Below are 17612 nucleotides of genomic sequence, written 5' to 3'. Positions count from 1 at the left end.
ACTAGAGAGTTATGGGGTCTTTTGATTGACCAGACAGCACTACATTAGATCCTTCTCTCTGGTTACGGTTCTTTTTCCCTTTGCCTACACGCACACAACCACACGCAATAGTCTGGCCTATTCTTTACACATTCTCGTCTGTCCTCATACACCGGACAACACTGAGATTAACAAACAATTCTTCTTACTTCACTGTAATGGTTCAGTGGCAACTTTTCTCTTTGTAAGGGTAGAAGATACTCTTTAGCTATGGTAAGCAGCTCTTCTAGGAGAAGGACACTCCAAAATCAAAACATTGTTCTCTAATCTTGGGTAGTGCCATAGCCTCTGTACCATGGTCTTCCACTGTCTTTTGTGTTAGAGTTCTCTTGCTTGAGGGTACACTTGGGCACACTATTCTATCTTATTTCTCTTCCTCTTGGTTTGTTAAAGTTTCTATAGTTTATATAGGAGATATTTTAATCTTGTTGCTCTTCTTAAAATATTTAATTTTTCTTTGTTTCCTTTCCTCACTGAGCTATTTTCCCTGTTGGAGCCCCTGGGCTTATAGCATCCCGCTTTTCCGACTAGGGTTGTTGCTTACAAGTAATAATAATAATAATAATAATAATAATAATTCCACAACTTAACTTGGTCACAGCTGGAATAAAACTTCTAGCATAATGTCTAGTATTGAGCCTTGTGATGTAAAAGGCATAACTATTGATTGAGTGATCCTCGAGACCTTGAAATTTTGAAGATATCCTTTAGAATAACTCGGTAAGCATGCAAGTACAGTAGCTGAAGGTGGATGACCTTCCATGAGGAAGGAATTAAATATGCTCATTCAGCGTCCACCTGAATATAATAGCAACATATTTGGTGAGGCCATCACTTGTAGAAGTGCTCATTTAACTCCCAGTCTTTCGTTATTCCTTGATGTCTCACTTAATTCTTTCCTTCCTTCCTTTCTGGCAACGACTTACTCTTTCTCTTGAATACCTCGGTGTGTTAGTATCGGTCTCCGGTTCGGCCTGACCTCCCGATTCTTCGAAGGGGTCAAACGGTACTGGCAGCCACTGCTCTCTCTCTCTCTCTCTCTCTCTCTCTCTCTCTCTCTCTCTCTCTCTCTCTCTCTCTCTGCAACCTGATGCCTAGATTAGCATAAATCTCCTTTACTCTTTAATTGAAAAAAAATACCTTATGAATATATATGCACATTAATATATATATATATATATATATATATATATATATATATATATATATATATATATATTATATATATATATATATTTATATATATATATATATATATATATATATATATATATGAGAAATTGGGTCTGCCTGAAAAATTTTGCTTCATCGTGTACATTTTCAAGACGATTTTTGTCTCTCTCTCTCTCTCTCTCTCTCTCTCTCTCTCTCTCTCTCTCTCTCTCTCTCTCTCTCTCTCTCTCTCTCTACGCTTTTATATCCCCTAACTATGGTATCCCTCGCATATATCTATATATATATATATATATATATATATATATATATATATATATATATATATATATATATTATGTAAATATGTATATTTTTATATATATACATATATATCATATATACATTTATATATATTATAAATATAAATATATATACTGTATATATATTTATATATAATATATGTATATATATATTATATATATGTATATATATGCATATTATATATACATACACACACACATATATTTATATATATATACATATATATATATATATATATATATATATATATATATAATCTTACATCTTATCTTACATCCATAACTGGGTGTAAGATAATGAAAAACTATTTTGTGGAAGTTCAAGCGTTTTCACATAATTAATTTCGTTTGCAATTTTATTTCCAGGTAGATACCAAGTTTTGATGCTATGATGTTTGTTTATTTTGAGCTCACTCTTCACCACCAAGTAAGTATTCAAACCACTCAATCACTTTCTATCTTTCTCAAATTTTGGTGGACATTTTAGTGACGAAATTAAGCTTGTGATGTTATATTGTCAGACATATAGGCAGTATATTTTTATTATTATTATTATTATTATTATTATTATTATTATTATTATTATTATTATTATTATTATTATTACTTGCTAAGCTACAACCATAGTTGTTACATCATTATTTTCTCCATTAAAAAGTAGTCAACTTCAGGATAAGAAAGTTATTTCTGTTCAGTGTTTTAATCCAGTGTGCAACATCACGTAGCTTTTGTACTTTAACCGTTAAGTCTTGTATTGCTCAACGGACATGGACAACTGGTTTCTACAGGGCCAATCTCTCTCTCTCTCTCTCTCTCTCTCTCTCTCTCTCTCTCTCTCTCTCTCTCTCTCTCTCTCTCTCTCTCTCTGTTAAGATTGTTTCTACCTTAGCTCCTCTTGATATTCATGAAATAATAGAACTGATTTGGTATCTTCCTGAGGATCGCTTTTACATATTGAATTGTGATCTGAACTTGACTCCACGTCACACTAACATTCCTCACACAGAATCACAAACAGACACACACGCACACGGGCACACACACGCACACGCGCGCACACACTCATATATATATATATATATATATATATATATATATATATATGTTTGTGTATAATATGATATATATAAATAAATATATATATATATATATATATATATTATATATATATCTATATATATATATATATGTATATATATAAATATATATATATATATATATATATATCTGTATATACATATATATTAATATTATATATATTTATATGTATATATATATATATATATATATATATATATATATATATATATATATATATATAGATAGATAGATAGATAGATAGATAGATAGAAAGGACCTTTTTTTACCGTTGTAAAGTAATTACATTTTAAACTGTTCTTTGTAGGTCTAAGTGAATAGCTTGTTTCAATGTTCTATCGATGAAATACTTCTTAATGAAGGTTCTCCTCATGTGTATGATTAGTCAAAGAGTTATTGGCTGAAGTTCTTGTTATACACACTAAGCAGGCCTCTCTTGATTTATCTGATTTAAAGTTACCCTAAAATACCCGGTTGCCCATACAGAGTAGTTCAAAGTTTTCTGATATGGTTGAGATATATCCTGTACGTACTGTTTATGCTCGTATGTTTATTTTGTAAGATTTGGTGCCGTGAAGGGTAGATTGGGTATTAATTTATTTTGATAATTTTTACCTATTTTTTTTTTTTTGTGAATTTAAGTTGATTTGTTCATCTTTAAAGAGTTCATTTTATGAAGTTTTTGTATTGTAGTCTATTCATTTTATTTTCGAATATTTAATGCCGTCATAGACTAAATGCATGAGAATGTTATCAATATATGAGAGAGAGAGAGAGAGAGAGAGAGAGAGAGAGAGAGAGAGAGAGAGAGAGAGAGAGAGATGATTTTGCCAGAGGCATATCTCTATAAGCCTTTATGCAGTAATTTACTCGTTTACTAATGTAATTATTTTCAAGCTATTTTTTGGTTCGGTTAAATAAGCCATTCCCATAGTACACCCTGAAGACTTATCATCAGATTTATTTGACAAACAGGGTACCAGAACATCAAAGACGGCAGACTCACTTTTTATATATTACGTTTTTATGATTATTATCTATTCATCCTTTTTTTTTACGTAGGCTATTGCTTTATTTTTCATTTTTAGAGTTTTTTTATAAGATAGGATTGTATCCTTAAATAATAAGACTGCTCTTTTGCTTATATATCGCAGTAGTGCATGCTTCACTGTCTCGTTCTCCCTTACATACATACATATACCAAGGCACTTCCCCCAATTTTGGGGGGTAGCCGACATCAACAAATGAAACAAAAGAAAAAGGGGACATCTACTCTCTACGTTCCTCCTAGCCTGACAAGGGACTCAACCGAGTTTAGCTGGTACTGATAGGGTACCACAGCCCACCCTCCCCCGTTATCCACCACAGATGAAGCTTAATAATGCTGAATCCCCTACTGTTGCTACCTCCGCGGTCATCTAAGGCACCGGAGGAAGCAGCAGGGCCTACCGGAACTGCGTCACGTTCTTACTTACCTTGAGTAATCAGGACCGAGCCCCCAGTGCGATAAACTTCCATAACGTTGGCCGTTTCATAATCCTACCTACCCAGAAGGCTCTTTCGCAGCGCTCAGTCCCCGGTCTGTCTCGGTCTTCTGGGTATCAAGTTAATTCCGTGCCCCTCCTTTTTGCCAGTATTTTGACGTCCAGCCTCTTAAACTTTTAATTAGTGTAACTTTAGGGTTTTCCCCTCGAGTAGCATTTGGGCACTGAATAGTCTGACAGGCCCTAAGGCCCGGTTATATTGTCCAGATTCCTAAATCTACTCCCATTCAATCCAGAGAATAAGATACCTTTTGAATATGATTGTTTTAAACAACGTATTGTCGTTTACTCTTCCCCAATCCTCAATGAACGACTGGCTTACCTCCGCCAAGGAAATTGGGAAAAAAGGTTATGTTTTCGCCCATGTTTGTCTGTTTATTTGTGAACAACTTCCTGGCCACAATTTTACTAATAGAGTAAAAGCTCGACCGAATTAACCCTAACATCGAAAAATATGCTGCCGAGGCGGAGATCTGCACTCAGTGTTTTTTTTGTCAGTATATATTCCAATTGTTTATGCACCTTAAGGTTAAGTGAGGGCGTGCATTCTTTTCGAACGCCTGTAATGGAGCCAACACTACAGAGCCTTGCTCAGCCTTCATTTTCTTCAATGGTATGTCATTCACCAAAAAAAGTACTAAAGAAAAAAAGAAGAATAAAGCGTGATTGTACAAAATGATACAGCATTCTACATCTAGAAAAATGACTCCGTTCCTTTCCAGGCGACGGCAACAGATTATCATATATCCGTGTTTGGTTATCGTGTCGAATTTTTATCCATATTCGACGAATCTCTCAATTAGTCGCTTTCAACTCATAGTATTGTCCTCGATCCATCGTCTTTTTAACGAAGAAGGAAGGGCGTCACTTATGGCCAGGAGCTCTATTGAATTTTTTTCTAGTTGATTTCAATTCTGAATATGAGTATTATTTAATCATTTTCAGTTTGGCTGTTCTTGTTATGAATTTTCGGGCTGCAGAATTGCAAGAGGCCGTGCCTGACCGGAAGGGCTAAATCTACAACAACAAATCATTAGAGATGCTGTAATTTGTATGTTATGTTACAGATTCATGTATTCGTTATCTTAATTCAGAGAATAAGAAATTTGAAATATCACAAACCCATAAAAATCTCCTGTTATTTTTATTTCAATATTTAAACATTAGTTGCTGATAATTAAGAAAACAAACCAAATATATTATACTGGCTCTATTATTCATCAAACCTGCACAAAGGCGTACATAACCTTGGCAGTTGTTCAACAGAATCCTTATTTATTATCTTTTCCATACTGTTAGGATGGGGGAGGCGTGAAGAACGTCTCGATTTTAAGTTTTGTATTATTAATTCCTTTTAAAAAATACACACATTAAATGTTTTTACCGTGGGTACGGCAATTCTTTTCAAGGGACTGTTCATTGCATGTTTTCGCGAGTGCATATTCTCACTTACACTTATTGGTGTATTTTACATTTCCATAACACAGATTATATATATATATATATATATATATATATATATATATATATATAATATATATATATATATATATATATATATATACTGCGTGTGTGTCTATACCTCTCCATTTAGTCAAGGCTGGTTCATCAAGAATGCATGGTATTACTTATAATATTTTTTTCTTCTGTCATCGATTTAAATTTAGAAGATATAAATTTTGAAAAAAAAAGATTGCATCATTCTTTTAATTCTCATTATTATTACTATGATTATTATTCGGATATCATGTTAAAAGATATTCTAATTGTTAAAATATTTCGTTAGGAGCTATGCAATATGAAGTTGCATTTAATAATTTTCACTAATTATCGAAAAGAACTAAAAGTTTTATGTACCGCATATTTAGACTATGGAATTTAATGTCTTTTATTCATCTCTCTATATAGTAATCTATGATTTTGTATTGATCGATTGATCGAAGAACTTAGGGAGGGAAGTTAGTCATTTCTTCAAAAGACTCAGTTCAGTGTCCATTCTGCAGCCTGATAGATAGCATGTCTTCCTTCGTAATTTCAACTAAACAGCTATGTGTATATGAAGTAGTGTGGGAATGAAAAGCCTTTGGCTAGTCGTATATTTAAAGTGTAATTTAGGGGTTCACTGATACAACTCTAGTATGTAATTTGATTGTAAACTGTACCCATATTTATTATTATTATTATTATTATTATTATTATTATTATTATTATTATTATTATTATTATTATTATTATTATTATTATTATTAATATTATTAATATTATTATTAATATTATTATCTAAACTAAAACCCTAGCTGAAAAAAGCAGGATACTATAAGCCCAAGGGAAACAAGCTAGTGATGAAAGTAAATAAGGAAATGGGTTGTGTAGTGTGCTTGAGTCTACCCTCAAGCAAATATTACCTTAACAATATAAGTAGGTTAATCGTCAATTTCATTGAGTAATTGGATTGAATGTAAATCGAGTTAAGACGAACCTTTGAATACAGAGTATTCCTACGATCTTGAAAGAGAGTCCATTTCTGGAATGTTGCATTGACGCCGTGGGCGTAAGAAGAACCTTGCACTGGACATGGAGATAGTTGTTGTTGCTGTTGTTGTTTAGTGAAAGTGAGGGCGTTAGAGGGTCAAGAGTGTCAACTTATATTCTTCCACAGATGGGTCGAGATGAAAAGAAGATAGAAGAACATGTGTACAGTAGTCGGGAAGATGGTTGATGAGATGCTGGCAATGGTTAGTTAGAAACTAATTGTCCACGGAGTTTTAACCTTGAAGTGGGTTTTATTTAGTGTAGCATTTTAATATATTCTGGAGTTATTTTATTTTTTTATTTTACTCAGTGTGGAAGTGTGATATGTCATGGAATGATTATTATTCTTAGATTAATTCAGTGTGGCATATTGACATTCTTGAAAAATTTTGTTGCTTTTACATTTATCGTTGTGGCATTTTGATATAATCTGGAATGATTTTGTTATTTTCAGATTTATTCAGTGTGGCATTTTGATGTATTCTTGACTAATTTTGTTAATTTTAGATTTGAATTATTCAGTGTGACATTTTGATATATTCTTGACTATTTTTTTTTTTTTTTATATTTAGTTTGGCATTTTGATATATTCTTTTATATTTTTTTATTTTTAGATTTATTCAGTGTGGCATTTCGATATATTCTTGAATAATTTTCTTATTTTTAGATTTATTCAGTGTGGCATTTTGATAAATGCTTGACTAATTTCCTTATTTTTAGATTATTCAGTGTGGCATTTTTATATATTCTTGAAACATTTTGATATTTTAAAATTTATTACTCCAACTAAGTTGGTTCCTTTTTCTACCGAGTTATATTGAATTTTTTGCATTTTCCAAATACTAATCGAGATAGGAAATCTGGTATTTATTAAGCAAGTATTTTAAACACCCGAGTGGAAATGCTCCACAAAAATAATGTTAAAGTTTGAGCACAGAAATTATTTCTTGGAAACGCCCAATTTGTATTGAGTAAACAGAACCTTTTGTTGAATAAAAGCATGCATAAATTTTCTTATATCATAAAAAGGATTTCACGGAAGATATAAGAGAAATTAGCATTCGGCACATTCCGTCTTTTAGATTACTCAGTCTTGTTTAAGCAGAGCAGACGAAGGTACAGTTGGCTTCTTTAATTCCGGTATACTTTACAGGAAGCTAAGTAGACGTCTGACAGCTATAATTATATTGTAGCAGGTAATGTTGTGTTTCAGGGTTGCCATGTTGGCATTTTTCAGATCTAAAACTGCAAATTTGGCCTTTTTTTAAATTGGTAAGCCGTTAGCAATATCATAAAAAGAAAGTTCGGCCTTAAATGTTATATTTTTGGCCAATTTTACTAATGGGTTGGCCTTTTAAAAGCTACAGCTGATTAGAAGTTGGCCTTTTCTCACTTAGAATACTTGGCAACCCTGTTGTGTTTAGCAAAAGAGAAAATGTTGGCAACGCTGTCTGTAAAACAAAGTCGCTGAACTTGTGAATATATGATCAAAAGCATGTTTATTAATTTTTCGAAATGCTCTATGGAAGACTATTGTTATTTGGTTAACAACATTTTGTAAAATTATTAATAATGTTTTTGATCACGTATTTACAAGCTAAGCGACTTTGTTTTACAGGCAGCGTTGCCAACAGATTCTCTTTAGCTAAACACAGCGTTGCCTGCTACAATGCACAGCTGTCAGACGTCTCCTTAGCTTCCAGTTAAGTGTACCTGGATGAATGAAGCCAACTGTACATTCTCGCTTCTCTCATTCTTGTTGTTAGTTCTGTTTATCATTCTTTTACCGAAAACGCCTTCCAAACAAATTAAAGTGGTTTTTTTTTTGCCATTGTGTGGCAATTAGGACTATTCACAAGAATACCAATGGTAATTTATAGGTCTGTTTCAAAAATATTTGCAAAGGCTGGTATTAATTGAAAAAGGTCACATTTAAAAAACAAACACTCAATATATATCTTTTTTTATCGTTTCATTAAGCTTTATCGTTTTTCACATGTGTGAATATGACTTATATGTACATTTTTACATTCCAGTAAATATGCTGAGAGAGAGAGAGAGAGAGAGAGAGAGAGAGAGAGAGAGAGAGAGAGAGAGAGAGAGAGAGAGAGAGTAACAACAATAAAGTCTTATAGAAATGTCGGAAAAATATCCTCCTATGTTACAGAAAAGAACCACAACGGTAAGACGTAATGATAAAGAGATGAATTGCCTGGTCTCCCACGCAACTTTTTTATCTGGACTTCCTCGGTAGGGCGTTAGTGGCTTCACGATTATTGTGGCTCCTCCTTTTCAAGCCTTATTTGATCTTATTCCTTTTTTTTCTTATGCTGTGATTTCAAAAGATCGTGTTTGAAGCTTTTTTTTCAGTAGTGTTTATCTTGGGTACGTCAGGGTTAACGATGGGAGGAAAATTAACGTATGAGTAAATGGTGATTATCTCCATCACGTGTTTTATTTTTTTCTTAGGGGTTTATTTTTTTTAATTGCATGTTGCATACGTAGTTAGCTTTGCAATTAATCTCACGAACACATTCATACACCTCACAACTTATGTTTACAAGATATTCTCGCACTGCTAATGCTTTTTTACACTATCAAGACTGAATATTCCATAGCTTAAAGACAACCAATCTTTTTCTTGCTCATGAATGAAAACAACAATAACATAATGATTTTATTGCACCAAATGAAATTATAGGGTAAATAAAACAATCTCAACGTTAAGAAGTATTGCCCTAGGATTAATTAAGTTTTCAAATGTCTCGAGGAGGGACGGTATTGGCATTAGCGATCACAAGCGCATCGAAGAGTTTATTGGCTTTTATCTTGACCGCAATTGCTCGATATACCGTGCGTTTTTTTTCCCAACGTTTACAGCCCGTTAATAATGACCGGATGTGCGTGTGTCATTTGGCTATTATTTTGTCTTTGGGTTTTAATTCCTGTTTATACCTCCTCATCTACTTCATTCTTCTTCTTTTTTCTTTTTCTTTTTCAAGTCAGATTATTTTTTAAAAAATCGTTTCGTTCCGTTGAATTATTCAGTTAACCTCATTGTCAGTTCAATTTGAAATTGTCCGTGGCAGTCTTAGGTTAATTGTTTTGATATCGTCGATAGATTTTGTCTTATTTGAGGTTTCGGGCAATATCGTTTTTTTTCTCAAATTTTGTGTAATTTTCTTTTTTATATCGTCATATAAAATAAGTTTTTATATACGATTTACTTTTAAAGATTTGACGTATCTTAGATATAATATTAGCTTCTTTATTGCATATCAGTAAATAATTTAGCGTTGTTGTAGCTTTTTGGGTCCATGTTTGGCAATTTGTTGGACGGGAGTTCTATCTTGCTCCTGCTCGATTGTTTCTAGTATTATCTGCAACCTCACCATTCTTATGAGCTAGGACCTTTAAACTTTAGTGTATTTCAAGTAAAATATATGAAATACTGTTCAAACTGAAATTCGTGAATAGATTATTACTTACCCTCTTGGAATCCATAATAAATTGGCTCGATTTACTTTGAAATGTCTCGTTCTACTGTGTTTTATACATTTGATGATATTCGTTGTGAAGTTTTGAATTGTGATTTTAAAATATCATGATGGAGATGAGGATGAACTCTACAGTCAGCGAGAAATTACGGTTATTACTTAATTATTGATCTAACTGTTACACTCCGATAATTTTCATGATAAAAGACTTAGGGGGCTGTTTTGAATATTTCTAGTTAGTTAATTGATCATGGAATAAGATATCTATAAAATTAAGAGTTTTACTTAAAATTAAGAGTTTTTAGTAAACTTGACTTTTATAATTTTACATATATAATCGTTAATATAGCAATGCTATTTTATTTCAAATGTGAAAATCTAATCACTAGAAATAAGGCAAATTAGGCTTGTAAACTAATCATTTCCAAACACAAAACGGAATGATAGAACAGACGAATGCCATTATAACTCCCGTGTAGAAATGACATGTGAATTCCTCCTGTCCATTCCCTCATCCAATTTGCCAACTTATCTGTGTCAGAGGTCGTACCCCTCGTATATGTCTTGGCGGTGATCCACGGTCGCCCGTGTGCCCTTCTGCCCACCTACAAACCATCACTCACGCCCAGCTCTACCGCGGATCGTAAAATCTGTTCTCGCCACTTCCTTCGAGGGAGAACTGGATGGCCTATAAGTTAGGCATTATGATAATTTATGGATCAGAAAATTCCTTTTACTACCAGAAGGTGATTTTATGGGGTCCTACTACTACTACTACTACTACTACTGCTACTACTACTAATAATAATAATAATAATAATAATAATGATTTTATCATTTATTGTTTTTTATCCATTGTCTATGATTTTATTTTTTATTATTGATATAGATATTTTTTATTCCCGAATTTAATTGGGCTAGTTCTGTAAGTGTCGGGTTTGACTCATCAGGATGGTAAATCTCATTTTAATAATAATATGGAATCACGTATGGTAAAAGGTAGATTGTCGGGAAAGTGGGAGTCCATTAGCGGTGTTGGGTTTAAGAATGGAAGAAACGGTTGGGCGACTCATTGAATTTTCCTTCCATTTTCTGGGTTGAACTGGTAATGGAAAAGCATATTTGTCTGAGGTTACGGTGATGACTTTTTGTTTTACGAGGCTGTGGAGCGACCCCAAAAAGGCACGCATTTTGGTTAGTTATGGAAATGAATAATTTTTATCAAAGTCAGGTGTTTATTCTCTCTCTCTCTCTCTCTCTCTCTCTCTCTCTCTCTCTCTCTCTCTCTCTCTCTCTCTCTCTCTCTCTCTCTCTATATATATATATATACATATGGTGTGTATTATATACTGTATATACAGTATATACATACATGTATTTGTAAATATATATATATATATATATATATATATGTATATATATATATATATATATATATATATATATATATATATACAGTATATATATATTTACAAATACATGTATGTATATACTGTATATACAGTATATAATACACACCATATGTATATATATATATATATATATATACTGTATATACAGTATATAATAAACACCATATGTATATATATATATATATATATATATATATATATATATATATATATATATATATACTGTATAAACAGTATATACATACATGTATTTGTAAATATATATATATATATATATATATATATATATATATATATATATATATATACATATATTTTGATATATACATATATATATATATACATATATTTTGATATATACGTTATATATCTATATATATATATGTATATATATGTGTATATATATGTGTGTGTGTGTGTGTCAAACATGTCGTTATAAAAGGGGGCAAAGATAATACACCTTGACCCAATAAATGTTAGATTTGCTTAGCACGAGTCGTCTCAATGATGAGGATTAAGGTCAGGTAGCCTTATCATGTTTCTCAAATTATCCAAGTGAGTTCCGAACGAAGGTTGACCGTGGGGAGCCTATATTATATCTAGGCTCTTTGTTCGTCTGGTAAGTTTTATTTGTTCGGTTTAAATGGCATTTGATCTACTTATACTTGGAAAAGTACATGTGGCACCTCTGTCTAAATTATAATCTGTTCCATTTTAGTGTTACTGGTGTTGTTTTGTGGTTTTAATTCCCTTAACTTTACTTAAAGATTTTGTGTTCGAATTGTTGCATGTGCTCAGATTGTTAAGGTCTTTTTATTTTGCACTTTAACCTACGTACTATTTTAGGGAGAAATTGAAAGAAAATTATAATAATAATAATAACACCCAATAACGATAATTATGATAACGATGTTGATAATGAATAGGGAGAGCCACAATCAGTAGGTCCTAATATGAATGTATTAATTTTATCAGCTTCCTCTTGATCCTTTAGATATCATGTTTAAGTTGTACCTCTGGTAAAAGTATGATGTACAGTAAGGTAAAATATTAAAGATGAATCCGTATGTGATGACTTATATGTATTGAGTTTGCGTATAAGTACTACAATTTCCCATTTATCATGAAGAACAAGTGTCTGGTATATATATATATATATATATATATATATATATATATATATATATATATATATATATATATATATATATCTGGTCACGCTCAGCGGCATTGTCAGAAGTATAACTACTTGCTCCCTCCTCGTCCCTATTGAAGGGTAGGGAAGGAGGGAGTAATGAAAAGTTCACTCGGAAACCACAGTCTCCCACAAATTCCCGAATTAGGAAATTAGGAAAGGGGGGGGGGAGTTAAGGTTTGAATCTGTGCCTGTTTGCGCATATTTAAATATTTATCTATCAAAGGGTGGGTGACATTTCTTTATCATTGTATGAAATTGCACGTTACACTAACATGCTATACAAGAAGATGCAAATTGAAATAAATTCCAGTTTAATTATGTTTGAAATGTGGTCATTTTGACTGACTTCTTTTGACTCCATTTTTGTGTAAGGATACATAAACGTGATCAAAGGGTTTGTGTATCGCCATGATCAGCAAAGCTGTACTAATCAGGGCCACCCATGCTAGGTTGGTTTGCCGTGAGCGATCAGTCTGAAGACCCTCACCATCACCAATCCTAAGTGGCCGGTGATGAAAACTAGGCCAATCCCTAGCATGAATAAGGACATATCTGAGGCCTTTGTCCTGCAATAGAATAGAAACGGCTGGATTTGTTGTTGTCTCAACTAGCCTAATTTGTGATATGAATAAAATCGTCACTTCTATTCCAGCAAAGAACTGTTGGCTTTTTATCTTTTATCTTTCGGCAGTGATTATTTTGCTCAGTAATCGAATGATTGATCTTAGTTATGATCTATTTCGTATCTGGAGCTCCTAAGTATGAATTTGTCTTATTGTTGTATATTTTTCTCCTTGATGGACTCGGGACACTGTCTTGCGTGCTCAGGGCCATTGGAAGGAATCGGCTCAATTCCATATTAGTCATTAGATAGAAAAAAGAATGACGAAGGCTGCTCTTCCAAGGTCTAACGTGGGATTTAAATCCAGGCAAGTTATGTACAAACAAATTTTATCGCTAAGAGTATAAGGCAAGGTTTATTAACATTTTATATTTCAGCAACTTTAATTTTAAGGTGTTAGTGTCTTCCATGTTTGTCAATTAGTATTCCAGTAAAAGATTTCGTCATGAAAGCGAGGGTTAGATATAATTTTTTTATAGTCTTGAATATCAAGCCAGTTTATAAACCTATTTTTATTTTCCAATAATTCCTCTTTTGAGTTTTTATTTTTATTTTTCAAAAGACAAAAATCCTCTTTTTTTATTTAAATGAATTAATCTGTGAATGTGAATTTTCAATGCTACTTTGAAAAATCGTTCGTGTGTGTTACGGTAATTTGTGTTTTATATCTATTTATTCAAATCTGGATTTGTACAAAATTTCTCAAAAACAAAAGTCCTTTTTTATTCAAATGAATTAATCTGTGAATAGATATTTTCATTGCTACTTTCAAAAATCGTTCGTGTGTGTTACGGCAACTTGTGTTTTATATCTATTTATTCTTACCGGAATTTGTACAAAGTTTCTCAATTTTACCTGTTGAAGTAGAAAATACAAATCTTTTCATTAAATTGATGCGATGTTGGGAAAGGGAATTGTCGAAACAAGGAATAAAACTTTCTATTTCAAACCACGACTCAAGATATAGTTATCTGAGAGCCCTCTCGAATTCGTACACTTCAATTCTCCAAGTGTGCTTAATACACTCTCCTATCGCGTGTCTCCTGATAGCTTGGGAGTGTTCCAACACGAGGCATTGTTATTATGGAATGGGGCAGTCCCTTCGTACCAAGGTAAGCATATGCTTTCAGTCCCTGGCCAAACAGGAAGTCTATGTAACGAGTGTGTGGAGGTGGAGATCGGTTTGATATTTGGACCGATAGGATCGAGGTGCAATATTCATCTTTCTGAAAGTGGGTGAATCGAGTGTCTTGACGGATGAGACGGTTTGGTCCACTGCCTCTTCCCATATGATTTTAGGATTTCGTTCTGTATATTCACAGGGAATTGGAGAGAGGGTGTGGCTATTCTCTCCTTCCATTCTTACAGTGTAAGATACATGGAACATTATTTTCGGTTACCATGTTCAGCTGTTGGTGGTCCTGTCACGGCTTATTGATAAAGACTTCCTAGTGTGCTCGTTCTGTAAATCTGGCTTCCACTTTTTTTTTTTAGTGTAACAGCTGAAGTGAACAGCTGCGTGATTGTGTGATGCATTTTTGGATTATGCAAGGAGTCTGGATATAGTGATGTCATGGTATTCGAAGAGTTAAGATTTCTTGGTGATAATTAAGAACTAATTATTTTTGTTTTCAATAGAACCAATCTTATAAAACTGTTTTGTTTACTGAAAAAAAAATGCTAACGAAGGGAACCGGTCACTATTTCAAATTTTGGAGTTATGTAAAAAAATCTTAATTGTTAGAAATCATAAAAAGTGTTGTAGTGAGAGTTATCCTTTACCGTAGTAGTTTTCATGCTTCTTGTTTTAGGGAATTATCAAATTTATTTTAAAGATGAATTTTCATGCGATTGAAACCGGGGAGCTTAAATAATTGTAGTCTAGTGCTGAGAACGAACGTCTTCTTTCTTTATTTTTCTTTGAATTAGAAATAAGCAGTATATAGTGCATAAGCTTTAAGAAATTTTACTTATTAGGAAAAAATAATGACGTGTATAGATTTTTTCCTTCGTTGTAAAAACGTAAAAATGGCATTAAGGGTTCTATTATATGAAGTTTATTTCGGTGGGGAATTTTTTACCGAAACTAAAAGTTTTGAAAAATATTAAATTCGGTTAAAGTTTTCGGGTTTACTTTATCAGCCAAGCACAAGATATGACAGAATATATTATCTGCCTTTTTATGACCGGGTAAATAAAAGACGTACGTAGTGTTAAAAGATGTTATTATTAGTCACCTTAGAAATAAGTTGGCCTTTTTTTTTTTTGCTTTCGGTCATTTCTTAACACGTGTCGTGTTTTACCATGTTATATTAAAAATATTATGTTTGAAACTATAATAATTTTGAATTTTTCATCATAATGTTTAACCTTTTGATATCAAATACACGTTCTTTGTGTCGTAGACTTGCAACTCTTACTGCATCTATCATCAGGCAGTTGAGTATGTCGATTATATCTATCTGCTTATATATATATATATATATATATATATATATATATATATATATATATATATATATATATATATATATATATATATGCCTAAATCTCATAGGAATAGGTGAAGCTGGGATGTAATAACCCACAAAGAAAGATAAAACACTCCGTATTTTCATTTTTACTTTTGATTTATTACCGCTCTCTCTCTCTCTCTCTCTCTCTCTCTCTCTCTCTCTCTCTCTCTCTCTCTCTCTCTCTCTCTCTCTCTCAATTATATAGGGGAGATTCTGATAAATATCTAGAACAATGCTGAGTTCTAAAGATATTGTCTTTAAAAAGTTCGATTTATCCGTTGTGGTATTGTAGTTATGAAAGTGGAATGAAGGTGAAAGGGTCTCCAGGATGGAAAGTGATTTTGTAACAGATTAAAATGGCTGATTGAAAGAGACAGGAAACGCCGAAGCCTTCCAGGAAGCAGCCAAGATTATGATGGACACGTAAACTCCAGTTTAGTCAAATGTATGACTGCCCTTAGGAAAGAAAAATCTGATACCACTGAAAGTCAAGGTCAGTTAGTTGTGAAAACTGCTAAAAATAACAATCTATTTGCATGGCAAAACGTTTGGTGTATTTCTTTTGGCATAATCTTTAGAAAAAGGGAATTATGATGGTACTGTACGATGAACCCGTTTGTTGCTTTAATGCAAAAACCTCCTTTTGAAGGTCGACCTAGTGGCCTCCTAGTGAACCCAGATGTTTTTATAACTTTTTACGGCAACTGTTCCTACTTCAACGAACGCAAGACCCGAAAAAGCAGTTCCTTTCTCCAAAGTGAGAAATAATGGTTTTGATAACAAGAAAGAATGTTCCTCGAAAAAAATTCGTGCCATGGCTGTGAGTAAATTGTAAGGAAGCTCTGTTTTTGTAATCCAGGTTACCAAGTCCAAGTCCGTGTCTAGGTACGAGCAAGTAAGTATTCAGTCCTGCTACGTTTGATTTAATAGGTTGGGATATAGATGCAGCTATACACGCTAAGATTCAGGCATCTTTTATGTACTATTATTTACATCCGTCTTCCGTTCTTTCGAAATTTGATCATATTTCAAGTAGTAATGTTCTGGAATGCATACTCATGATATGAAGATGATCATTCCAGTTTGTCGTAATATACACCAGCTTATTAACTACTGGACGTCAAAACAAAGGCGTGTTCGCTACTATCATTTGTCCAGCACCTGTGTCGTTATCTTGTGGAAGGATATATTTTTTAAAGTTTATATGTGTCCAAAAGGTATTTTTGTCTTGCATTAATTCGTAATATATTAGAATGCAATCTTTGACTTGTCTTAGTCAAGAGACACCTGTTTATTTATCAATCTAATAAGCAAGTCTTTGAAAAACCCTCGGTACCAAAAAAAACGAATTCTGTGATGTCAATTGTACGCAAATGTTAGTACCTTACCTGTTTTGTGAGAGTTTATCTAAGCCAGTCTACCGTATGTAGCTATCGTCCTCATCTCCAAAGGAAAGAGTAACATAGCTAAGAAATAACATTGATTATGTTAGTCATATTAACATGCAAAGCAAAGGCAACATGTAAACAACCGCTTAAAAAAATGTTAGAGACCAAGAGAAACTTGGATGATGAAAGCTCACATGGAGGTGGGTAATGAGTCTCTCTCTCTCTCTCTCTCTCTCTCTCTCTCTCTCTCTCTCTCTCTCTCTCTCTCTCTCTCTCTCTCTCTCTCATTAT

This window comes from Palaemon carinicauda, chromosome 44 (genome assembly GCF_036898095.1).
Source record: "Palaemon carinicauda isolate YSFRI2023 chromosome 44, ASM3689809v2, whole genome shotgun sequence".
NCBI classification, from domain to species: domain Eukaryota; kingdom Metazoa; phylum Arthropoda; class Malacostraca; order Decapoda; family Palaemonidae; genus Palaemon; species Palaemon carinicauda.
This window is presented reverse-complemented; position numbering follows the sequence as displayed.